This window comes from Mytilus californianus, unplaced genomic scaffold (assembly GCF_021869535.1).
Source record: "Mytilus californianus isolate M0D057914Y unplaced genomic scaffold, xbMytCali1.0.p SCAF_12, whole genome shotgun sequence".
Classification (NCBI taxonomy): domain Eukaryota; kingdom Metazoa; phylum Mollusca; class Bivalvia; order Mytilida; family Mytilidae; genus Mytilus; species Mytilus californianus.
Window position 1 is genome coordinate 4,591,605 of NW_026262604.1, and position 27,959 is coordinate 4,619,563.

General features: G+C 34.2%; 1 long non-coding RNA gene across 1 annotated transcript; it reads right to left on the reverse strand.

The window, feature by feature from the left end:
• Nucleotides 1-252: 252 nt before the first annotated feature.
• On the reverse strand, nucleotides 253-5,207 carry LOC127722356 (uncharacterized). The gene is made up of 3 exons (XR_007991708.1): nucleotides 5,036-5,207; nucleotides 3,189-3,261; nucleotides 253-419 (listed from the first exon to the last, which is right to left on the reverse strand). It is a non-coding gene; the product is annotated as an uncharacterized LOC127722356 (long non-coding RNA).
• Between the last annotated feature and the right edge of the window lie 22,752 nt (nucleotides 5,208-27,959).

Here is a 27,959-nt window from a genome sequence, read left to right on the forward strand (position 1 = left end):
CAAAATCAAAAGGTCAAACACATCAAACGAATGGATAACAACTGTCATATTCCTGACTTGGAACAGGCATTTTTATTATGTAGAAAATGGTGGATTGAACCCGGTTTCATAGCTCGCTAGAACTCTCACTTGTATGACAGTCGCATCAAATTTCATTATAAATGGGATCAACTGCTGTTTGTTACTTTTTGAACAATAAAAGCTGCACAAATAATAAAACATACATTTTACAGTGTATTACCGTTGTTTAATTTTAAAAGATATAATCAATGAAAGTTAAACAGCATCTACACATTTGTAGGAGCATCCCTGCTTACAACACTTTGTCCTTTTAGGGCACGATGAATCATCCTTACAGTATCTGTGGTAATGTCCATAACATTTGGCATTAGAACCTGAATCAACTGGACAACGGCTTTCTGAAAAAGAATACATATCAATTCAATGATTCAAAACAATTCACCAAAAAACACGGATTTACACGGTATAAGAAACCTGATAAACTTGTACACGAGGTAGTCCATCAAATAAGCGATCACAGCATATCTGTGCGACACAGAGGAATGACTTTAATTAATAAATAAAATCATAATCAATTTGAAACAGTAGCTGTCATTTAAATTTGATTAGTCAGACTAACTCAGGCTCTGTGAGATACGGAGATACAACCAGTTTCAATATAAGTTGTCGAGTAGAAAATGCAATGCCAAACGACCTCAATTAGATATAATTACAAACCATTGATATCTCCGAACAAAGAAAACGAACTCATTATCCAATTTAAAATCACAATCAGATATTTTAAAACCTAATTCAAAATTGTTAAATTATATACATTCACCATATGTATATACCAGAGTACAATATGTGTACAGGAGACGCGTCAACAATAGACTGCACAGTGATGCCCGAATAACAAATGAAGGTCAGAAATTCCGAAAGTTTTTTTTTTTTTTAAATGCAGTTAAGGTAATATATTCTTGAATTATAAAGTCCTTAGTATTTCAAACAATACTTTTATTTGTGAACAGGCAATGAATAATAAGAACCATAGTATAATTATGTTAAACTGAATGTAGACTTGCATGGTTGGTGATGCATGCTTTATACACATAACTGAATCTTTAAATCAGTGATAAAGTAATAAGGTCTCTGTGCAAGACAATAACATTATATTCGTATATTTGTTTGGATGGCGTTAGAATAGGATTTCAGATTTTGTAAAAAAGAAAACCGGATCGTTACAGAGAAAAAAATGTGTACTTGTTTCCGTCATTATTGATTAAACTTTACGTGTAAGATAAGGAGGCAGGTTGAGTCCTCACACACATGTTTAACCCGCCACATTGTTTCTGTCCCTATCCCAATTACAAGTCCGGAGCCTGTAATTCAGTAGTTCATGTTTGTAATATTTGTTTTTCGTAAATTGTTTTGTTATAAATTAGGCCGTTATTTTTCTGAATTGAATTGTTTCATATTTTTCATATTGGAGCCTTTTATAACCGACCATATGTTATGGGTTTCTCTCACTGTTGACGGCTGTAAGATCGCTTATAATTGCTTACATCCACTTCATTCCAACTAAAGTGGATAGTTGTCTCTTTTGCAATAATACCACATCTCCTTATCTTAATAAATAATAAAGAATTAATCTCGTTTTCCTGAACCTCATTAGTAACATATGTTACATGTTGTTTTAAAGTTTACATATTGGTAACACACTTGGTTATTAATGCTGAAAGCATTGCTATTAGAATAATCCAATAAAGCTTACAGTGATGGGACTATGCCGATACGGGCAAACAAAAACGAAGAACGTATTTAGGTTGATCACATCATTTGGTATAATTTAATATTGATATAACACACTTTGTAGTATGAATGTTTTGGATAATAAACATCGTTTCAACTGATAAAATATTCCACGTTCCGATGGACCGTATTCAACTTATAGAATTCGTAGTTAAAAAAGGGAATACTTTGTTATAAACGGTCCAATGCTATGTTTATCCACATTACAATTTAAAATACACCAAGTGTTTTAAAATACAAAAACTCCCGGACAGAAAGTATTACCAATACATAACGACCATCAAATTCCAAAAACAAACACAAAATCAAGCAACACAATTCTGATATCTGTTTTACGCCAAATGGTCAGGAAGCAGAAGACAGAGACAAAGAAACGAACGGACATCTATTCAACATACTTTGTTTACAATATATCCATTCATATACAGATATAAAAGAGAAACGAAGGATACATATGAATTAATTGAATTTATCAAAAAAAATGCTCGTAAGACACGCTCTATAGAAAAAAAAATAGGTAAAGAGTAAAATAACAAAAATACTGAACTCCGAGAAAAATTCAAAACGGAATGCCCCTAATTTATGAATAAACTTTATTCACAATATAGTAGCACCTTATTTTCTGTAGAATACACACGATAGATTCCCTGATTTTGGTGATATATGTTTTTTCTATTGAAGTGTTATTTAATATCTATTTGTAAATTCGAATGCTATATTATTTCCATTGCATTCAAGGAAAACGTCACCTACTCAGGCAGCATACACCAAATCTATCCATTGGGTCGACGTTACAGAAAGATCCTGATGGACATTTGTCGGAGTTTGGTACAAGTCCACAGTTAAATCCTGGTAATGGATTTCCTACTGGACAATCTGGAACGGAAAATTATATTGATAAATAAAAAAACAATTCTGGTTCATTGAATTAGTTGGAATTTCAGCATTGCAGTGTTGTGTTGAATAACACGATCCTTATTGTTTTAGATTGACATACATATATAATGCTTGTGAACGCTAAACTATTACTTAACCAAACTAACTTAAAGACAAATATAATTCATAAAGGTTGTTTTTACAGACTTAAGTATAAAACCGTTCATTTCAATCTTAAACATTGCCTCAAAAACACGACCTTGTACATACATGTACATAGTATAAGTACAATATATGTTTTTTTTTCTTTCTAAATGGGATTTTTGAATACATTCATACTTAGCTCTTTAGTTGAAAAATAGATATAAGTTATGCTTTCACTAGAAGATGGCTTTCAATATTATCGTTAGCAATATCATTACATTTTTGACACGATTTGACCCTGTATTTGTGTAAATAATACACAGTTTACCGAAGTAAATGCTGCTATATAAACTTACTTCCCGGGGGTGTTCCTGGAGGATTTCGGGGGAAATCTTGTTGAACTGCTGTTCCAGTTGGTTTGCCTGGACACTACAAGATTATTTTGCAATTAAAAGTTACATAGGGTAAATGATTTTTCAGTCTATTTATGACTTCTATATCATAAGTCTTATCCCGGAGTGCTGTATGAAATTTTGATTGAAAGAACATTTGGTTTATTTTTGTTGGTTGATGTATTGTTGTTTGCTTAACACGTTTAGTGACAAGTGTGTATGCATGATCAGGGCGAGAACATATAAACAATATAAACGACACGGGCAGTTGGTGGAAATCTGGAATGACTGTTTTTTTTAATATTGACAAAAACTATACCTTATAATACAAATTTGTTGTAAAGGTTCTTAACGCAATTACACGTGGCATCATTTAAAGTCCCCATTCTAAACAGACTTGACTTTGAGTTTACACACCCAGCAAAGCAAAACAGACGTCCCACTTAAGGAAGATGTTTACTGTCGATAGAAGGAGGACCAATGAATTACCATATTTCTACATGCTAGTGAATCCTTTGGATTATAATTGAAATATTCTGTTAACCTTTTTATGATATGAGAGACTAAAACATTAGTTTTGTATGCATAAAAAATAAAGTAAAAATAAAAAATCTTCAAATAAAATTTGCATCAAATCAATAAAAGATTCCTTAATTGCATGTATAGAGAGGAACTGAGTATAAGGAATTTTGGTCCATTTGGTGTCTTGTGGAGAGTTGCCTCATTGGCAATCATACCACATCTTCTTTCTCATATAATGACACAAATAAAGGCAACAGTAGTATACCGCTGTTCGAAATTCATAAATCGAATGAGAAAAAACAAATTCGGGTTACAAACTAAAACTGAGGGAAACACATCGATACTAGTATAAGAGGAGAACAAAGACACAACAGAAACACTAAAATGCAACACACACACAGAAACGAACTATAAGATAACAACAGCCATTTTCCTGACTTGGTACAGGACATGTTAAGAAAAAAATGGTGGGTTGAACCTGGTTTTGAGGCTAGCCAAACCTCCCACTTTAATGGCAATGTTAAATATAACACTAAAATGACAACATTACACGAAGGACTACAATACACATAAATGGAAGAACATACAGGACAGAATAACACACAAATAAGCAATACAATAGAACATTACGACAAGCTAATACAAAACGTACGTGCTGACGGACAAAACATTTGCAGTATTCCATATGGTCAGTAGTTGGAGATACAATATAACTATACTAGACTAACCATGAAGAACAAAAGACAATCACAACATAACAGCGAAAGATACCGAAGCGATACACACAAAATTCGAAAACTTATTGACACTGAAATGGCAAAAAAAAATATAAGAAGAAAAACGGCGAAAGGACAAGCTAAAGTACACAAAACCGAACATGTTAAACAAACGACTGGGTAACACGACCCCACAGGTGCCCTGGAAGTGTTATTAGCTCCGAATTTTGTTAACTAAAGATTACAAAGTCTCAGATGATGTATTTATCATGCCCTTTTTAGGTCCATTTTAATTTATTTACCATTGCTGTAACATGTATCTATTAAGGGAAAAACAATTTAACTTCAAAATAGGGGGGGGGGGTAATTTTTTCCTTATAAAATATCCTGATCCCCAATTTGATGACAAACAATATTTAGGACAAGCAGATGACAAAAAAAAATATTCTGAATCCAATTTTTTCCCAAGATAGCGTCTAAAAACTAAAACAAAAATTCTGAATCAGACAAAAAAACCATAACCCCCCCCCCCCCTTTTTTTGGAGTTCAATGGTTGCTCTCTAATTTTCATACCCCCGTTGGTGGACACGGATCGCCTGGTCTACCAGGGGGTGGTTGAAGTCCACGAAAACAGTTGACTCTACACGTTATGCCATCTAAAATTCTATTTTGGTATATACACGGTCCAGGACAAAATGGATGCGGTGAATTTGGTGGAGGACAACTAGGCTCAGGAGGACAAGGTATTCCTGAAATGTCAAGAACATAAAGATCTTTTTTAATGTTGTCAATCAGATACATTTGGTCAAACAAAGATATAATTATCTGAAAAGTCATACTTGATAAAGTAGTTCAGTGTAATCGTTTATCAAAAAGAATTAATAACAATATAAAAATTCAGCTAAACTTTTTGCAAATTCCCGCCTTTCATCGCGTTCGTTCTTCTTTATTGTATAAATGTAAATTTGGTCTCGTCTTGAATTTACATTTAATAATTGCAACAATCAATCCATGAATTAATCATTTACTTCGAAGTAAGGCAAATATTGTTGAAACATAACAGAAAACCGACAAAAAGTCTAACTGAGTGCCTATTTTTTTTTTTTTTTTTTTTTTGCCGATAGTGTACGACTTAAATAACTTTTGAGCGGAACCATTGACATTATGATAAAGTTTTAATTGGGCATTTAAATTCTTAACCAAAGCGACGAAGATAAAAGATATCCAACTGAGAGATTACATTAAACATACTTTAATAGGTTACTATGAAATAAATTCTTCCTTGGCTTATATTCCGAAATAATATATAATGGTATTTGATAAAAATGGGTTCGGTACATATGAAAATTGAAGCGAAAAATCTACGAATGGACGAAACTGAATACGATTTTATTAAATTAACAGCAATATTATTTCAAATAAATAAATAAAGTTGACAACTAGACACTATTAACTTGTCACTGCACTAAATGGAAATACTTGTATATTATGTTAATATGTCATGTTAATTACATACCCTTTCTGCAATCACATGTCTGACAGCTATCTTCGCCAAGTTTAAATCCTTTCGGACACGCATATATGCATAGCCTTGCAGGACAAGATACTATAAGAAAAATCAAATCTATCGTTTAAATCATAGCATAAGTATAACATCAGACTAGTAGACTAGTGGCTCAATTCCTACGTCTTGTAAACATCGTTCATTAAAAAAAAGGGTTCATTCCATCTGACAAAAGCTGTCATACTTTGAATTGTTTTCATTACTGAAATAAACGCAATACAAGGGTTATGTTGACTCGAAGTCATTATAATTAAACGTCGGAAAGACCATTTTATTACATTTTATAATGAAACAAAGGTTAAAATTTGGGTGTGTGCAAAAAGATGTTTTGGCTTGCTGTTCGGTGTGAGCCAATGCTCCGTATTGATGGCCGTACCTTGACCTATAATGGTTTACTTTTATAAATTGTAACTTGGATGGAGAGTTGTCTCATTGGCACTCATACCACATTTTCCTATATCTATTTGGGGTTATTTCGATAGAGATATGTAAACCTCTATTTTCTTATTTTTATAAATACTTATTTGTACCTGGTACATGACACACATGCTTTTCCTAAACAAATTTTAATTGATTAACTACACATACTTGTCACGCCAGACAATCAATCAATTAATCAAAATCGATGACCGAAAATTAGGGTGTTTACATATTTTTTTTTGTGTTGTTGAGGACTTAACAAATTTCACGAATTTTTTATTTTTGAAAAATGAGGTGGCAATTACCAGGGAAAATTACTCATCATTCTAGGAAGAACTGATAACGCTATGGCAAAAATGGAAAAACGACGAAAAGAAAAAAGAATAGCGAAGGTCTACTCGGGGGTGGGGGATAAAGTTCCTGCTCTGCATGTGACTTATGTCGAGTTTTTCATGCAAATACTAATTCGGTGACCAGTTTCAATCGGAGTTTTGCCAATCTAGAACAAAAGAGGACGACTGTTATTTCTATTCATCACTTTACGTTAACCCATCAACAAACTTCACGGAGATTTATTACTCCATCGTTACTCGACAAGAAGAATGTGATTAAAAATTTGGAATCGATCAAATAAATTTATGTAAACAGTTCCACAATTTTACAACACCAAATTGTGGTTAGTATGAAATACCATATGTTGAATTTACATTCTGCGCTAAATTTAATGCAATCGAACACCCTTAATAATGAAAGTATTATGACTTCATCTTAACGTTTAAAAAGATATTTTTGTGAAACATCATTCGTTTAAAATCACTTCAACGAAGTTTAAGTAGATTGAATTTGACAAATTCTAAAAGGTCTATGATAAAATATAAGTTTAAGAAACTTTAATATTTGCAGTCCGAAACTAAGATTAATTGTGAAGATTGCCGTCTACTTTCAATTGTTTCAATTTATTAAATGTACAATATAATTCACTCAGTTTATGATTCAAATTTTCATGTTCCTCTTCATTATATGTTTTTGATATATTTAAAGCTATATTGAAGTATTATCTTTTGTTTCCTTTTTTCTTTACAGTAAAAAACATTATTATCGTTTGAATAAAATTAAATGTACGATATAAATCACTCAGTTTATGATTCAAATTTTAATGTTCCGCTTCACTCTATTTTGTTATATTAAAAGCTTTATTGAAGTATTATCTTTTGTTTCCTTTTTTTCTTTACAGTAAAAACATTATTATCGTTTGAATTAAACATTTATACATTATAAAAGAAATCATAAAAAACGAAAAGTATAACAATCAAAAGAAACACCCATCTCTTTCGAAAAAAACGGACATACAAATAAAAACAAACAATACACTACATCACGTATTCCAGTTTGCCACAAAAAATGTTTTCATTCAAGCGCTGCTTATTAGTGATATGTAGACAAAACGCTCATATTACATTCTTAACATTTTTTCGCAAAGCAGATCCAATTCTAAGACACCCTTATTTTATATACCAGAAATGCCTGTACCAAGTCTGGAGTATGGCATTTGTTTTCCTTTCATCTGAAGTGTTAAAGATTTTGATTTTGTCATTTGATAAGAGACATTCAGTTTTCAATTTCCCTTGGAGATTGGTATTTTTGTTATTTTACTTTTGATCATACCTTTATACCTAGTTGTCTCTTTTGAAATTTTCACCTAGATAAAAAACAAAAAAAATAGGCGGAATGTTCCAAAGAGATAAAAGAACTCATCAACTTAAAAGCGACCAAAATTAAACTTCGACAAACAACGAAGACAATTCGCCAATTTGCAATGAAAACATTACAGGAATAATTCAAAAGTGCACTATTTCAAAGATTTTTTTTTTTAATTTTGATTGTTTTATGTCCAACAATTAAAACATATACATGACACACATACAATATAATGTCATTGTTATAAATAGTTGGAAATATTTGACATTTTCTATAGAATAGATCAAAGAAAAAAGTTCAAAAAATGTAAAATAAATAATAAATATATAAATATTAATAATTTTAAACAGATAGGAGTACAGGAATTGTAAATAAAAAAAAGAAAAAAAAAGGAGAAAAATAACAACAAACGAAAGCAAACAAAAAAAAAAAAAAAAAAACGAACAAAAGAATTATCCAGTGACATCCCTATCTACATTTTTTTTAATTTCTTAGTGTAACATATTCATGTTAAAACCTATTTGAAAAATTAACTATACATATTTCTTTTGTAACAGTCAGCAAGTTCCAACACAGATCAAGGCCATAACATGACAATACTATTTTCTTCAATAAAATAAATTATAAGGTAACAGTCATAAGTAATTATAACAGAAATAGGCACTATTTCAAAGATGTCTTAGTCATACATTTAGAGGTGAAAAGAGAATATTCATTGTGTTCCAAAATCAATTTAAAGAAGATCACAAACACAATGCAAATATCAAATCCGGATATTATGCACAACAACTTTGCTAAATATTATTAACAACCTACATTGATGTAAATGCATAGACGAGCGAACAACATTAAATGTTCTACTTAGAATATCTTCGATTGAATAATTTCGAAAGTTTTGAACCGGTAGTTTTATCATTAAACTAATATATTTTGAAAAAAATATCTGAGAAACAATTGTCAATCAATGAATCCCGAGGTACAAAAAAAAGAAGGTGTGGTATGCTGCTATAAAAACGTTTGGTCATAGCATTGAAACACATGGTTGATGAACGAATTATTCCTTAAAATTGTTTGTCACATCACAACAGATTACAAACATCAAAACTAATATAAAAAAGAATATGTGTTATGATTCATATTGCCAATGAGACAACTCTTCATGAGGGCCCAGCTGACACAGAAATTATAAGTAACCGTGCAGCCTTCAACAATGACTAAAGCTGAATTAAATAGATAGGAAACATTGAGAAATAAGTTGTGTAGAAAAAAAAAACAACAATAAACAAAAGTTATACTTACTACTTCTACAATCGCATGTCTGACAACCTATTGAATCATATTTGAAGCCATATTCACATGGTTTTGTACATATTGCTTTTGGACATGCTGAAAAAACAATGAAGACCGATTCACTGGACAAATTTCCATGTATCATATTGCATTTATCAACAAAAAATGTAAAAAAAGTATCACAAAATACCGAACTTTATAGTAAATCATGAAAAGGGAAAGTCCACATAAACTGACAAAATCAAACGTTATATCAAGCAATGAAACGAGTGAAAAACAATTCATAATTCCTACCTTGGAACAGTCATTTTCCGACGAATATGGTACTTTAAACCTGTTAAAAAATATTTAAAAAAACGAAATTGCTCTTCAAAAACATTACATTGTCTAACATTATAAGCATTCGCATGTCAGACAATCATTGTCGTCAAACTTAAATCCATATGTCCATGGCGTAAACCAATATCTAACCTAGTAAACATTCATATGTCTGGCAATCCTTGTCGTTTAACTTAAAGCCATATGGGCATGACGTAAAACAATATCTTACCTTGTAAACATTCACATGTCTGACAATCCTTGTCGTCAAACAAGAAGCCGTACGAGCATGACGTAAAACTATTTCTTACCTAGTAAACATTCACATGTCTGGCAATCCGTGTCGTTTAACTTAGAGCCATATTGGCATGACGTAAAACAATATTTCTCCTGGTAAACGTTCACATGTCTGACAATCATTGTTGTCAGACGTGAAGCCATATGGGCATGGCGTAAAGTAATAACTTACCTGGTAAACATTCACATGTCTGGCAATTCGTGTCGTCAAACTCAGAGTCGTATGGGCATTGCGTAAAACAATATCTAGCCTGGTTAACATTCACATGTCTGAACATCATTGTTTTCAGACGTTAAGCCATATGGGCAAGGCGTAAAGTGATACCTTACTTTGTAAACATTCACATGGCTTGCAATCCTTGTCGTTTAACTTAGAGCCATATGGGCATGGCGTAAAACAATGTCTACCCTGGTAAACATTCACATGTCTGACAATCCTTGTCGTCAAACTTAGAGCCATACGTGCATGACGTAAAAGAATTTCTTAAAACTAAGAGTCGTATGTGCATTGCGTAAAACAATATCTAGCCTGGTTAACATTCACATGTCTGGAAATCATTGTTTTCAGACAATAAGCCATATTAGCAAACTGAAAGCTATATAAGCATGACGTAAAACAATGTCTTACCTGGTAAACATTCACACGTCTGACTTTTATTGTCGTCAAAAGTAAAGCTATATGGGCATGACGTAAAGCTATATCTTTCCTAGTAAATATTCAAATGTCTGGCAAACCTTGTCGTCAAACTTAGAGCCATCTGAGCATGACGTAAAACAATATCTTACCTGGTAAACATTCACATGTCTGGCAATCCTTGTCGTTAAACTTGAAGCTGTACGAGCATGACGTAAAACAATTTCTTACCTAGTAAACATTCACATGTCTGGCAATCCGTGTCGTTTAACTTAGAGCCATATTGGCATGACGTAAAACAATATCTACCCTGGTAAACGTTCACATGTCTGACAATCATTGTTGTCAGACGTGAAGCCATATGGGCATGGCGTAAAGTAATAACTTACCTGGTGAACATTCACATGTCTGGCAATTCGTGTCGTCAAACTCAGAGTCGTATGGGCATTGCGTAAAACAATATCTAGCCTGGTTAACATTCACATGTCTGACAATCATTGTTTTCAGACGTTAAACCATATGGGCAAGGCGTAAAGTGATACCTTACTTGGTAAACTTTCACATGTCTTGCAATCCTTGTCGTTTAACTTAGAGCCATATGGGCATGGCGTAAAACAATGTCTACCCTGGTAAACAGTCACATGTCTGATAATCCTTGTTGTCAAACTTAGAGCCATACGTGCATGACGTAAAAGAATTTCTTAAAACTCAGAGTTGTACGTGCATTGCGTAAAACAATATCTAGACTGGTGAACATTCACATGTCTGGAAATCATTGTTTTCAGACATTAAGCCATATTAGCAAACTAAAAGCTATATAAGCATGACGTAAAACAATGTCTTACCTGGTAAACATTCACATGTCTGACAATCATTGTCGTCAAAAGTAAAGCTATATGGGCATGACGTAAAGCTATATCTTCCTAGTAAATATTCAAATGTCTGGCAATCCTTGTCGTCAAACTTAGAGCCATCTGAGCATGGGGTAAAACAATGTCTTACCTGGTAAACATTCACATGTCTGGCAATCCTTGTCGTTAAACTTAGAGCCATATTAGCATGACGTCAAACAATATCTACCCTGGTAAACGTTCACATGTCTGACAATCATTGTTGTCATACGTTTAGCCATATGGGCATGGCGAATAGTAATAACTTACCTGGTAAACATTCACATGTCTGGCAATCCGTGTCGTCAAACTCAGAGTCGTATGGGCATTGCGTAAAACAATATCTAGCCTGATTAACATTCACGTGTCTGAAAATCATTGTTTTTAGACGTTGAGCCATATTGGCATGGCGTAAAGTAATACCTTACTTGGTAAACATTCACATGTCTTGCAATCCTTGTCGTTTAACTTAGAGCCATATGGGAATGGTGTAAAACAATGTCAACCCTGGTAAACATTCACATGTCTGAAAATCCTTGGCGTCAAACTTAGAGCCATACGTGCATGACGTAAAAGAATGTTTTACCTGATAACATTCACATGTCTTACAATCCTTGTCGTCAAACTTAAAACAATATGGGCATGACGTAAAGCAATATCTACCCTGGTAAAAATTCACATGTCTGACAATCCTTGTCGTCAAACTCAGAGCCATATGGACATGACATAAAACAATATCTTTTCTGGTGAACATTCACATGTCTGACAATCCTTGTCGTCAAACTTAAAATGATTTGGCGATGACGTAAATCGATATCTACCATGCTTAACAATCACATGTCTGACAATCCTTGTCGTCAAACTTAAAGCCATACGGGCATGACGTAAAACAATATCTACCCTGGTAAACATTCACATGTCTGACAATCTGTGTCGTCAAACTAAGAGCCATATTGCCATGACGTAAAACTATTTCTTACCTTGTAAACATTCACATGTCTGAAAATCCTTGTCGTCAAACTAAGAGCCATACGGGCATGACGAAAAAACAATTTCTTACCTTGTAAACATTCACATGTCTGGCAATCCGTGTCGTCGAATTGAAAGCTATATTGGCATGACGCAAAGCAATGTCTTACCTGGTACAGCCCTTGGATGGTGTAAACTTCCCCCAAAAAACGTGTATGGTGTAATGGTGTATGGCATATAGTGCAATGGTAGAAGGGATATGGTGCTATGGTGTTTGGTGTAAGGGGAATGGTGTAATGGTGTATGAGAAATAGTGTGATTGTGTAACGTGCGTCCGGGAATGGTGTGAATGAATGGTGTACGACATTTCATTGGTTGAAACCGAAGTTCGTTTTATTTTAAGTTTTCGGATTGTAAACATAAACAATAATAATAATCCTATTGTTCTTTTTTCCCAGTATAGCAAATTTCTCTACTCGTTAGACTCTATGTTATAGATATTATACACATTAAAAAAAACAAATTTTCATATTCTTATTTACATTAAACAATGGCTATAAAATTACACACTTGTGATCACATGCAACTATTATAAAAGAAAGGATTTTTCGTTTAACTAGAAGGCGGATAGAAAGGTTATCCACGCATCGGAACAATATTTTTATATCATGGGATATCAAAATCATTTTTAACGTTGCTTTGCTTCCCATTTTTGACAGTCTCTTTATAAATTTAACTCCTTGATATTTCATTGTAGTTCACCTTGTTTGCCTTGGATTTACGATTCTGCTTTCGATAAAATGTTCAAAGGAAAATTGTACAGTGTTATTGCACATAAGGTGTTGTATAATTAGGAACGATCTCGTCAATTTCGTCAGATTTGTCTTTACGGATTATAAACGATATCTTGGACGTCCGAAAAAAATATACTCATGTGAACAGGAATGAAATATTTGCCACTTGCTATTTAACTACCAACAAAATCAACCAACCGACATAATATACTAACAGTATACATTTCCTTGAAGAGAACATCTCATACTTTTTATCACAAAGTACAAATGAAATCTGTCATGTCAGTGTTTAATGATGTGGTCGAACAGTTTTATTATACAAACAGAGGCGGATTTAGAGGGGGTCCAGCATGAACGCCTCCCCCTTTTCTGGAAAAAAATTGGTTGATTCTATAGGGAATCACTGAAGCATAACCAAAGTGGGCCTCCTCTTAGGCAGTTAGTGGGCCCCAACTTATGAAAATTTCTGGATCCGCCACTGGAAAACCATCCTGAACTACTGACTTTAGTGACAGTTTAATACTACGAATATAAAGATGAAATGCTGGCACTCTAAATTGAAGCAGACAAAATTTTGTAGTCATTGTTTTCCAATATTTCTGTCATTTGTTTTATACAATCCATCCTGACATTAAAAAAAACACTTCTGATGTATAATGCAGCTACATTTGTATATAGATATACATCTAAAGTACAAATATGGTCAGTTTTGGTAGATGCTGTCAAATGATTTTGTTGTACAAGTCAGCCTGAGGTAATGTAACAAAACTACTGAAATTTTGTTGCTAAATATTTGTTTCAATAAAAAGAGGATATGCTGGCAATCTAATTGATGCGGATAAAATTTTGTAGTGATTTTGTTCCAATATTGCTGTCATTTGTATTATACAAGCCATCCTGACATATAATGTTGCTATATAAATTTACATAATAAAGTGCAAATATGGTTGGTTTTGGTGGACGCAGTCGAATAACTTTTTACATTATTTATATGAGTCAATCTGAGGTATCAAAATTACTGAAATTTTGTTGCGAGACAATATTTTGAATAAAAAGAGGACATGCTGGCTATCTAGAATGATGGGGACACATTTTTGTTGTCATTGTATTGCAATGTTGCTGTCATTTGTATTATACAATCCATTCTGAAATCAAAATATTGCTGATTTACTATGTGGCTATATAGAATTTACATAATAAACTGCAAATATGGTCAGTTTAGGTTGATGCGTCAAATAATTTTGTAATACGGGTCAGCCTGAAGTATCAAAACTACTAAAACTTTGTTGCGAGACAATGTTTTGAATACAAAAAGGACATGCTGGCTATCTAGATTGATGGGGACACATTTTTGTTTTCATTGTATTGCAATGTTGCTGTCATTTGTATTATACAACCAATTCTGACATTCACATGTCTGACAATCATTGTCGTCAATTTTAAAGCTATACAGGCATGACGTAAAATAATACCTTACCTTGTAAACATTCACATGTCTGACAATCCTTGTCTTCAAACTTAGAGCCATATGGGCATGACGTAAAACAATATCTTACCTGGTAAACATTCACATGTCTGACAATCCGTGTCGTCAAACTAAGAACCATATAGGCATGAGGTAAAAGAATGTCTTACCTGGTAAACAATCACATGTCTGACAATCCTTGTCGTCAAACTTAAAATGATATGGCCACGACGTAAATCGATATTTATTATGCTTAGCAATCACATTTCTGACAATCCTTGTCGTTAAACTTAAAATGATATGGCCACGACGTAAATCTATATCTACCATGCTTAGCAATCACATGTCTGACAATCCTTGTCGTCAAACTTAGAGCCATATGCGCATGGATTAAAACAATATTTTACCTGGTGAACATTCACATGTCTTACAATCCTTGTCGTCAAACTCAGAGCCATATAGGCATGACGTAAAACAATGTCTTTCCTGGTGAACATTCACATGTCTGACATTCTTTGTCGTCAAACTTAAAACAATATGGGCATCGCGTAAAACAATATCTACCCTGGTAAACATTCACATGTCTGACAATCCTTGTCGTCAAATTGAAAATGATATGACTATGACGTAAATCGATATCTTCCATGCTTAACAATCACATGTCTGACAATCCTTGTCGTCAAACTAAGAGTCATATGGGCATGATGTAAACAATGTCTTACCTGGTAAACAATCACATGTCTGACAATAATTGTCGTCAAAATTAAAGCTATATGGACATGACGTAAAACTATATCTTTTCTGGTAAACATTCACATGTTTGGCAATCCTTGTCGTTTAACTTAGAGCCATATGGGAATGGTGTAAAACAATGTCAACCCTGGTAAACATTCATATGTCTGAAAATCCTTGGCGTCAAACTTAGAGCCATACGTGCATGACGTAAAAGAATGTCTTACCTGATAACATTCACATGTCTTACAATCCTTGTCGTCAAACTCAGAGCCATATGGGCATGACATAAAACAATATCTTTCCTGGTGAACATTCACATGTCTTACAATCCTATTCGTCAAACTTAAAACAATATGGGCATGACGTAAAGCAATATCTACCCTGGTAAAAATTCACATGTCTGACAATCCTTGTCGTCAAACTCAGAGCCATACGGGCATGACATAAAACAATATCTTTTCTGGTGAACATTCACATGTCTGACAATCCTTGTCGTCAAACTTAAAATGATTTGGCGATGACGTAAATCGATATCTACCATGCTTAACAATCACATGTCTGACAATCCTTGTCGTCAAACTTAAAGCCATACGGGCATGACGTAAAACAATATCTACCCTGGTAAACATTCACATGTCTGACAATCTGTGTCGTCAAACTAAGAGCCATATTGCCATGACGTAAAACTATTTCTTACCTTGTAAACATTCACATGTCTGACAATCCTTGTCGTCAAACTTAGAGCCATTTGGGCATGACGTAAAGCAATTTCTTACCTTGTAAACTTTCACATGTCTGAAAATCCTTGTCGTCAAACTAAGAGCCATACGGGCATGACGTAAAAACAATTTCTTACCTTGTAAACATTCACATGTCTGGCAATACGTGTCGTCAAACTGAAAGCTATATAGGCATGACGCAAAGCAATGTCTTACCTGGTACAGCCCTTGGATGGTGTAAACTTCCCCCAAAAAACGTGTATGGTGTAATGGTGTATGGCATATGGTGCAATGGTAGAAGGGGTATGGTGCTATGGTGTATGGTGTATGGTGTAAGGGGAATGGTGTAATGGTGTATGAGAAATAGTGTGATTGTGTAACGTGCGGCCGGGAATGGTGTGAATGAATGGTGTACGACATTTCATTGGTTGAAACCGAAGTTCGTTTTATTTTAAGTTTTCGGATTGTAAACATAAACAATAATAATAATCCTATTGTTCGTTTTTCCCAGTATAGCAAATTTCTCTACTCGTTAGACTCTATGTTATAGATATTATACACATTAAAAAAACAAATTTTCATATTCTTATTTACATTAAACAATGGCTATAAAATTACACACTTGTGATCACATGCAACTATTATAAAAGAAAGGATTTTTCTTTTAACTAGAAGGCGGATAGAAAGGTTATCCACGCATCGGAACAATATTTTTATATCATGGGATATCAAAATCATTTTTAACGTTGCTTCGCTTCCCATTTTTGACAGTCTCTTTATAAATTTAACTCCTTGATATTTCATTGTAGTTCACCTTGTTTGCCTTGGATTTACGATTCTGCTTTCGACAAAATGTTCAAAGGAAAATTGTACAGTGTTATTGCACATAAGGTGTTGTATAATTAGGAACGATCTCGTCAATTTCGTCAGATTTGTCTTTACGGATTATAAACGATATCTTGGACGTCCGAAAAAAATATACTCATGTGAACAGGAATGAAATATTTGCCACTTGCTATTTAACTACCAACAAAATCAACCAACCGACATAATATACTAACAGTATACATTTCCTTGAAGAGAACATCTCATACTTTTTATCACAAAGTACAAATGAAATCTGTCATGTCAGTGTTTAATGATGTGGTCGAATAGTTTTATTATACAAACAGAGGCGGATTTAGAGGGGGTCCAGCATGACCGCCTCCCCCTTTTCTGGAAAAAAAATGGTTGATTCTATAGGGAATCACTGAAGCATAACCAAAGTGGGCCTCCTCTTAGGCAGTTAGTGGGCCCCAACTTATGAAAATTTCTGGATCCGCCACTGGAAAACAATCCTGAACTACTGACTTTAGTGACAGTTTAATACTACGAATATAAAGATGAAATGCTGGCACTCTAAATTGAAGCAGACAAAATTTTGTAGTCATTGTTTTCCAATATTTCTGTCATTTGTACTATACAATCCATCCTGACATTAAAAACAACACTTCTGATGTATAATGCAGCTACATTTGTATATAGATATACATCTAAAGTACAAATATGGTCAGTTTTGGTAGATGCTGTCAAATGATTTTGTTGTACAAGTCAGCCTGAGGTATTGTAACAAAACTACTGAAATTTTGTTGCTAAACATTTGTTTCAATAAAAAGAGGATATGCTGGCACTCAATTGATGCGGATAAAATTTTGTAGTGATTTTGTTCCAATATTGCTGTCACATGTATTATACAAGCCATCCTGACATAAAAATATTACTGCGTTATAATGTTGCTATATAAATTTACATAATAAAGTGCAAATATGGTTGGTTTTGGTGGACGCAGTCGAATAACTTTTTTACATTGTTTATATGAGTCAATCTGAGGTATCAAAATTACTGAAATTTTTTTGCGAGACAATATTTTGAATAAAAAGAGGACATGCTGGCTATCTAGATTGATGGGGACACATTTTTGTTGTCATTGTATTGCAATGTTGCTGTCATTTGTATTATACAATCCATTCTGAAATCAAAATATTGCTGATTTACTATGTGGCTATATAGAATTTACATAATAAACTGCAAATATGGTCAGTTTAGGTTGATGCGTCACATAATTTTGTAATACGGGTCAGCCTGAGGTATCAAAACTACTAAAACTTTGTTGCGAGACAATGTTTTGAATAAAAAAGGACATGCTGGCTATCTAGATTGATGGGGACACATTTTTGTTTTCATTGTATTGCAATGTTGCTGTCATTTGTATTATACAACCAATTCTGACATTCACATGTCTGACAATCATTGTCGTCAATTTTAAAGCTATACAGGCATGACGTAAAATAATACCTTACCTTGTAAACATTCACATGTCTGACAATCCTTGTCTTCAAACTTAGAGCCATATGGGCATGACGTAAAACAATATCTTACCTGGTAAACATTCACATGTCTGACAATCCGTGTCGTCAAACTAAGAACCATATAGGCATGAGGTAAAATAATGTCTTACCTGGTAAACATTCACATGTCTGACAATCTTTGTCGTCAAACTTAAAATGATATGGCCACGACGTAAATCGATATCTATTATGCTTAGCAATCACATGTCTGACAATCCTTGTCGTCAAACTTAAAATGATATGGCCACGACGTAAATCTATATCTACCATGCTTAGCAATCACATGTCTGACAATCCTTGTCGTCAAACTTAGAGCTATATGCGCATGGCGTAAATCAATATTTTACCTGGTGAACATTCACATGTCTTACAATCCTTGTCGTCAAACTCAGAGCCATATAGGCATGACGTAAAACAATGTCTTTCCTGGTGAACATTCACATGTCTGACATTCTTTGTCGTCAAACTAAAAACAATATGGGCATCGCGTAAAACAATATCTACCCTGGTAAACATTCACATGTCAGACAATCCTTGTCGTCAAATTGAAAATGATATGACTATGACGTAAATCGATATCTTCCATGCTTAACAATCACATGTCTGACAATCCTTGTCGTCAAACTAAGAGTCATATGGGCATGATGTAATCAATGTCTTACCTGGTAAACATTCACATGTCTGACAATCATTGTCGTCAAAATTAAAGCTATATGGACATGACGTAAAACTATATCTTTTCTGGTAAACATTCACATGTTTGGCAATCCTTGTCGTCAAACTTAGAGCCATCTGAGCATGGGGTAAAACAATGTAATACCCAGTAAACATTCACATGTCCGGCAATCCTTGTCGTTTAACTTAGATCCATATTGGCATGACGTAAAACAATATCTACCCTGGTAAACATTCACATGTCTGACAACCATTGTTGTCAGACGTTAAGCCATATTGGCATGGCGTAAAGTAATACCTTACCTGATAAACATTCACATGTCTAGCTGTCCGAGTCGTCAAACTCAGAGTCGTATGGGCATTGCGTAAAACAATATCTAGCCTGGTTAACATTCACATGTCTGAAAAACATTGTCTTTAGACGTTTAGCCATTTGGGCATGGCGTAAAGTAATACCTCACTTGGTAAACATTCACATGTCTGGCAACCCTTGTCGTCAAACTTATAGCCATACGTGTATGACGTAAAACAATGTCTTACCTACTAACATTCACATGTTTGACAATCCTTGTCGTCAAACTTATAGCCATACGTGTATGACGTAAAACAATGTCTTACCTGGTAAACATTCACATGTCTGACAATCCTTGTCGTCAAACTCATAACCATGTGGGCATGACGTAAAACAATATCTTACCTTGTAAACATTCACATGTCTGATAATCTGTGTCGTCCAACTTAGAGCCATACGGGCATGACGTAAAACAAAATATTACCTAGTTAACATTCACATGTCTGACAGTCCTTGTCGTCAAACTTAAAATGATATGGCCATGACGTAAATTGATATCAACCATGCTTAGCAATCACATGTCTGACAATCCTTGTCGTCAAACTTAGAGCCATATGCGCATGGCGTAAAACAATATCTGACCTGGTGAACATTCACATGTCTTACAATCATTGTCGTCAAACTCAGAGCCATATGGGCATGACGTAAAACTATATCTTTCCTGGTGAACATTCACATGTCTGACAATCTTTGTCGTCAAACTTAAAACAATATGGGCATCGCGTAAAACAATATATACCCTGGTAGACATTCACATGTCTGACAATCCTTGTCGTCAAACTTAAAATCATATGACTATGACGTAAATCGGTATCTTCCCTGCTTAACAATCACATGTCTGACAATCTTGTCGTCAAAAATAGAGTCATATAGGCATGACGTAAAACAATGTCTTACCTGGTAAACATTCACATGTCTGACAATCATTGTCGTCAAAATTAAAGCTATATGGACATGACGTCAAACTATATCTTTTCTGGTAAATATTCACATGTTTGGCAATCCTTGTCGTCAAACTTAGAGCCATCTGAGCATGGGGTAAAACAATGTTATACCTGGTAAACATTCACATGTCTGGCAATCATTGTTGTCAGACGTTAAGCCATATTGGCATGGCGTAAAGTAATACCTTACCTGATAAACATTCACATGTCTGGCAATCCGTGTCGTCAAACTCAGAGTCGTATGGGCATTGCGTAAAACAATATCTAGCCTGGTTAACATTCACATGTCTGAAAAACATTGTCTTTAGACGTTGAGCCATTTGGGCATGGCGTAAAGTAATACCTCACTTGGTAAACATTCACATGTCTGGTAACCCTTGTCATTTAACTTAGAGCCTTATTGGCATGGCATAAAACAATGTCTACCCTGGTAAACATTCACATGTCTGACAATCCTTGTCGTCAAACGTATAGCCATACGTGCATGACGTAAAACAATGTCTTACCTGGTAAACATTCACATGTCTTACAATCCTTGTCGTCAAACTTAAAATGATATGGCCATGACGTGAATCGATATCTATCATGCTTAGCAATCATATGTCTGACAATCCCTGCCGTCAAACTCATAACCATGTGGGCATGACGTAAAACAATATCTTACCTTTTAAACATTCACATGTCTGATAATCTGTGTCGTTCAACTTAGAGCCATATGGGCATGACGTAAAACAATATATTACCTGGTAAACATTCACATGTCTGACAATCCTTGTCGTCAAACTTAAAATGATATGGCCATGACGTAAATTGATATCCACCATGCTTAGCAATCACATGTCTGACAATCCTTGTCGTGAAACTTAGAGCCATATGCGCATGGCGTAAAACAATATCTGACCTGGTGAACATTCACATGTCTTACAATCCTTGTCGTCAAACTTAAAATGATATGACTATGACGTAAATCGGTATCTTCCCTGCTTAACAATAACATGTCTGACAATCCTTGTCGTCAAACTTAGAGTCATATAGGCATGACGTAAAACAATGTCTTACCTGTTAAACATTCACATGTCTGACAATCATTGTCGTCAAAATTAAAGTTATATGGGCATGACAAAAAACTATAATTTTTCTGGTAAGCATTCACATGTCTGGCAATCCTTGTCGTCAAACTTAGAGCCATCTGAGCATGGGGTAAAACGATGTTATACCTGGTAAACATTCACATGTCCGGCAATCCTTGTCGTTTAACTTAGATCCATATTGGCATGACGTAAAACAATATCTACCCTGGTAAACATTCACATGTCTGAAAATCATTGTTTTTTGACGTTAAGCCATTTGGGCATGGCGTGAAGTAATACCTAACTTGGTAAACATTCACATGTCTGGTAATCCTTGTCGTTTAACTTAGAGCCATATGGGAATGACGTAAACTAATATCTTTCCTAGTGAACATTCACATGTCTGACAATCCTATTCGTCAAACTTAAAACAATATGGGCATGACGTAAAGCAATATCTACCCTGGTAAACATTCACCTGTCTGACAATCCTTGTCGTCAAACTCAGAGCCATATGGGCATGAAGTAAAACAATAACTTTTCTGGTGAACATTCACATGTCTGACAATCCTTGTTGTCAAACTTAAAGCCATACGGGCTTTACGTAAAACAATATCTAACCTGGTAAACATTCACATGTCTCAAAATCATTGCCTTCAAACATAGAGCCACACGGGCATGACGTTAAACAATATCTACCCTGGTAAACATTCACATGTCTGACAATCCTTGTCGTCAAATTTAAAACTATATGGGCATGACGTAAAACAATATCTTACCTGGTAAACATTTACATGTCTGACAATCCTTGTCGTCAAACTTAAAACTATATGGGCATGGCGTAAAACAATATCTACCATAATTAACAATCACATATTTGACAATCCTTGTCGACAAACTTAGAGCAATACGGGCATGACGTAAAACAATTTCTTACCTGGTAAACATTCACATGTCTGACAATCCTTGTTATCAAACTTAGAGCCATACGGGCATGGCGTAAAACACTATTTTACCTGGTAAACATTCACATGTCTGACAATCCTTGTCGTCAAACCTTAAGCCATATTGGCATGACGTAAAACAATATCTACCCTGGTAAACATTCGCATGTCTGACAATCATTGTTGTCATACATTAAACTATATAGGCATGACGTAAAACAGTATCTACCATGCTTAACATCCACAAATCTGACAATCCTTGTCGTCAAACATAGAGCCATATGGGCATGACGTTATGCAATATCTTACTTGGTAAACATGCACATGTCTGACAATCCTTGTCGTCAAACTTAAAGCTATATCGGCATGAAGTAAGACCGTTCCTTGGAAGGAAGACCGTACCTTGACCTATAAGAGTTTACTTTTATAAATTGTGACTTGAATGGAGAGTTTTCTCATTGGCACTCATACCACATCTTCCTATATCTATGACATAAAACAATATATTACCTTGTAAACATTCACATGTCTGATGATCCGTGTCGTCAATCTCAGGGCCGTATGGGCATTGCGTTAAACAATATCTAGCTTGGTTAACATTCACATGTCTGACAATCATTGTTGTCAGACGTTAAGCCATGTGGGCATAGCATAAAGTAATACCTTACCCGGTAAAGATTCTCATGTCAGGCAATCCTTGTCGTTTAACTTAGGCCCATATAAGTATGACGTAAAACAATATCTTACCTGGTAAACATTCACATGTCTGACAATCTGTGCCTTCAAACTTAAAGCCATACAGGCATGACGTAAAACAATATCTTACCTTGTAAACATTCACATGTCTGACAATCCTTGTCGTCAAACTTATAGCCATGTGGGCAGGGCTTAGGACAGTGCACAAAGGGGCATGCTAAAACGAATAATGAAAGATTACGATTCTAGAAACTGCTCCAACAAAGTTATAAGGAGGACAGATTAAAAATGACTTTCCATAAATTTTACGGACACCATCACGAATTGGTCGATCCATACAATGTGTCTTTGTCCAAACTAACTAAGGACATTTTTACCCCGTGTTAGATTGTGGTTTGATATTACGTCGTCTGATCTTTTAATTACCAAACGTGACTTATTCCCGATTAAGACTGTTTTGCTGAGTGTGAATTCGCATTGCTATGAGACGTGTTACGGAACTTTTCTATCAAAAATTCATGTATTTAGTTTTGATGTTATATTTATTATTCTCATCGGATTTTGTCAAATATCTTATCGTTTGTAGTTGTAAATTTTATTATTTTCTGTTGTATTCGTGTGTTATGGTAAAGATAATTAATCACCCAGTTCATTAATTAGATTTTAGTTTTGGGTGAACTAAATTTATACGATATATTTGGTTTACCGTTTTATTTAGAAGAAACACCGACATAGCTAGATAATACTATTAATTATCTAATTACTACCACATTTTATATTAATTAGTTTTGTAATTTTCATTGTTATTAATAAATGTTATATGAGTATTATCAACCAAATCTTGAATTCTATCCTAATTCTATCCTATTTTGGGGAAATTTCAGAAATTCAAATGTGACGTCACCTTGCTTTTGCGTTGATCTCTTTGGCTAACTCGGCTGTGAATTTTTATGTGCTGGTTTATGTTGTTTTATGTATCCGTTTTTATTCTGTAGTTAGTCACCACTTCGATGTTATCATCTATGTATATCTATTATATAGTCATTTTTATAAATTTACTGTTTCCAAAAGTAAGAATTATTCTAAATACTAAGGATTTTCTTAACCCAGACTTATAACCTTAGCCGTATTTGACACAACTTTTTGGAACTTTTGGTCCTCAATGCTCTTCAACTTTGTACTTGTTTTTGGCTTTCGTACTTTTTTGATCTGAGCGTCACTGATTAGTCTTGTGTGGATGAAACGAGCGTCTTGCGTATTAAATTTTAAATCTGGTACCTTTTGTTAGCTATTATTCGTATGTTTCTCTGTCCTATATGTTCTCCCATTTATTTGTATTGTAGTCCTGTCATGTTATGTTGTCATTGTAATGTTATATTGAACATTGCCATAAAAGCGGGAGGTTTGCCTAGCCATAAAACCAGGTTCAACCCACCATTTATTTCTTAAAATGTCCTGTACCAAGTCAGAAAAAATGATCATTGTTATATTATAGTTCGTTTCTGAGTGTGTTACATTTTAATGTTGTGTTTCTGTTGTATCGTAGTTCTCCTCTTATATTTGATGTGTTTCCCTCAGTTTTAGTTTGTAAACGAGATTTGTTTTTTTCTCAATCGATTTATGAATTTCGAACAGCGGTATACTACTGTTGCCTTTATTTACATTAGCATTGAAATATTTTAATAAACAATAACAAACCTAATGCGATAAAGTTTTAATGGGTTGAGTGGGGTATAAACATATGTTCACAGACAACAATTTGAGGACAGCAAAAGGACAAGTTGAAGTTTGTAAAGAGGACATGAGCAGATTGGCACTAAATGTCAGATTTTATAAATAAGTCAAGTTATTCATATAGAACAATCCATAAAACACATTTAATTTTTTTTGTTGCGAAAAACGTGTTTCTGCGTTAATCGTTAACAGTGGTTAAGATAGCCAATTTTGCAAAATCAAACAACCAAAGTAAATTGGCCAAATTCCAATATCCAAAAGTTCATTGTGTCAAATTAAACTGCTGGCCTAGTCCATCGTACACTCGTACATATAAACAAATCCTTTTTTTTTTTTGAAATATCGAATATGCCTAGATATATGTTTTGTCTATTAACTGGTTCCCAGTTATGTTTCATCTCATAGAGGTACAACTCACCAGTATATACATACTGTTAGAAAACGGACAAAAAATATTCTGATCCACAATTTCATGAAATAAATATAATGGTCAAGCAGATAACAAAAAAAATATTCTGAATCCAGATTTCCCCCATACCTTATAAGGCCTATGTGCGAAAACCATAATTCTGATTTAGACAAAAACCTATATCCCCTCCCTCCCCCCGCACACAGACCTTGAAATTAAATGGTTGCCTCCTAGGATTTCTTTTTGTTGTGTATTGTTAGGTTACACACATTTTAGGCACATGACACTAATAACAGAAACACTGCATAGGTATTAAGGCATAATAATGAATCAACCACTACTTTATTTGGTTGATTTAAGCCAAAAAAGGAAGGATTTGAAATCTGATTTGTATGGAGGGAAAGGCCAGGTTAGACGTGGTGTCATACCACATAGGAGAGCTGTTGCACTATATTTTAAATAGGGTATAAGATTTAGTACTCGAAGCATATATTTACCATCTCAATCCTCTTAAGATGAGTATTTATATATCCACACTGCAAAACACACCTCTGCTTTTTGAGCTATTGTTTGCTTATGTCATTGTTCGTAGACCATAGTCTACCAAAGGCATTTGATTGGTCATTTTAATATCTTTTAACTTTTACCGCATTTATAGACCGAGTACATATTTAATTTCAAAAGACCTACCAATTGGACAACATACTCCAAAGGTCCCTTCAGGAGTATTAGCACAATGGTAACTAGATGGACAACGTGGTCCCTTAGCGCAGTTTAATGATGATGACAAAGGCTCTACATTTCCGTAACACCCTTGAAAAAAAAATACATACTTATTTTTAATATTCTATTCTAATTTGTTTATGCAAATTTCTACTACTGAACACTTGTCTTTAAAAGTAACCTTATCATTGTGTATCGAATTCTTGTTTTCAAATTTGTCGAAATGAACACTTTTCATTGTGTTTCGAATGGAAAATAAGTCTTTAAATTCTATAATCAGATGTGTATTTTCACACAGGCACATACAAAAACGATCAGGTGGGATGCACATTTGTACTCTTACAATGACAACCCTAGTAAATTAAGATTGCAGTCGAGTGCACCTACACGAGAGGGGATCGAACTCACAACCTTAGTGTTAACTGGCTAGTGATTACAGTAGTAACTACTTAGACCACTCGGCCAAAATTGAAGTTTCATTATTGATAGGTATAAATTACACATATAATGTGTTACCTGTTTTACATTCACAAATAGGGCAGTTGTTTTCATCTAGCACAAAACCAAATGGACATGGTTTTTCACAAATAGGCGCACAAGTAGGTGTCGTTGCTGAAAAATACATTAAAAACAGTGTGTTTACTAAATTATACACACAGTAATGTTCTGATGTTCTGTCATAAATAAAACCAAAGAAAACCCTGCTTAGCATTATTATGTGTAATTTTTCCGGGGTAGACGATTTTGAAAATTGGTAACTCATCTGTGTAATCAAATAATTCATCATTGAACCTAAATCCTTACACTTCTTGAAATTGTGCAAATACAATTAACTTTTGGGGATTTCTCGCGACTTGTGAACTTATTCGTTTTCATAAATGTTTACAAACCAGAAAATCAGTCTTTTTAGGACCAACTTCAAAAGCTTTAAGTGGCTGTGTACTTGATGCACCCCGCACAGCCAAACGGACACCCAACTTTTGCAATGGTTTTACTACCGGTCGAAAGAAGACCTTTGATTATCATAATTCTATTCCCCAGTCACGCTTGGGGGTTTCAGAATATTAAGTATATGTGTTGGTCTACTAATTTAATAAAAACCTTCAATGGACTGCATGGAAATGGTATGAAGAATACTAAATTCCCGCTATGGATGTCTAAAAGTTTTGTAATTATTTATGGTAAAGTCTTTAAAGAACTGCTCGGACCAATATGACCGTTCAGACTCAAATATTAATTGCATGTGAGTTTCGGGATTTTTGCATATTGAAACGGTACAACGCTGGACGGATAGACAAAGAAACATTTAAGAGAAACTGCAGTTTGCACGGAATTAAAATTGAGGCAATACTTTTACATATGATCAGATCTAATAACAACATGTTGAATATATGAGACAAAACAACAAAAAATAAGTAAGTCGCATGAGAAAAAACAAGAGAGAGAGATCGGATGTTCTTTATCTTTTAGTGTAAACATAAGTTCCATTATTTTTTTTATTTCTATTTTTTTTAACTATTGCACAAAATACACGTAAAGCCTAATTGTTCAGTTTCCTTTTTTAGCTTATTTCAAAGCTAAATTTAGTTTTACCGTCCATACAATGAATCCAATTGTAAAGATAACTTGTAATTTATAAGTATATCCATTTCAAATTTTTCAATAACACAGGGTGAATGTACCTTGTACAATGACTATCTGATAAGCATATACAATAAGGAGATTGGTGTGATTTCAAATAACACACTAAGCAACTGATCCTAAATGACT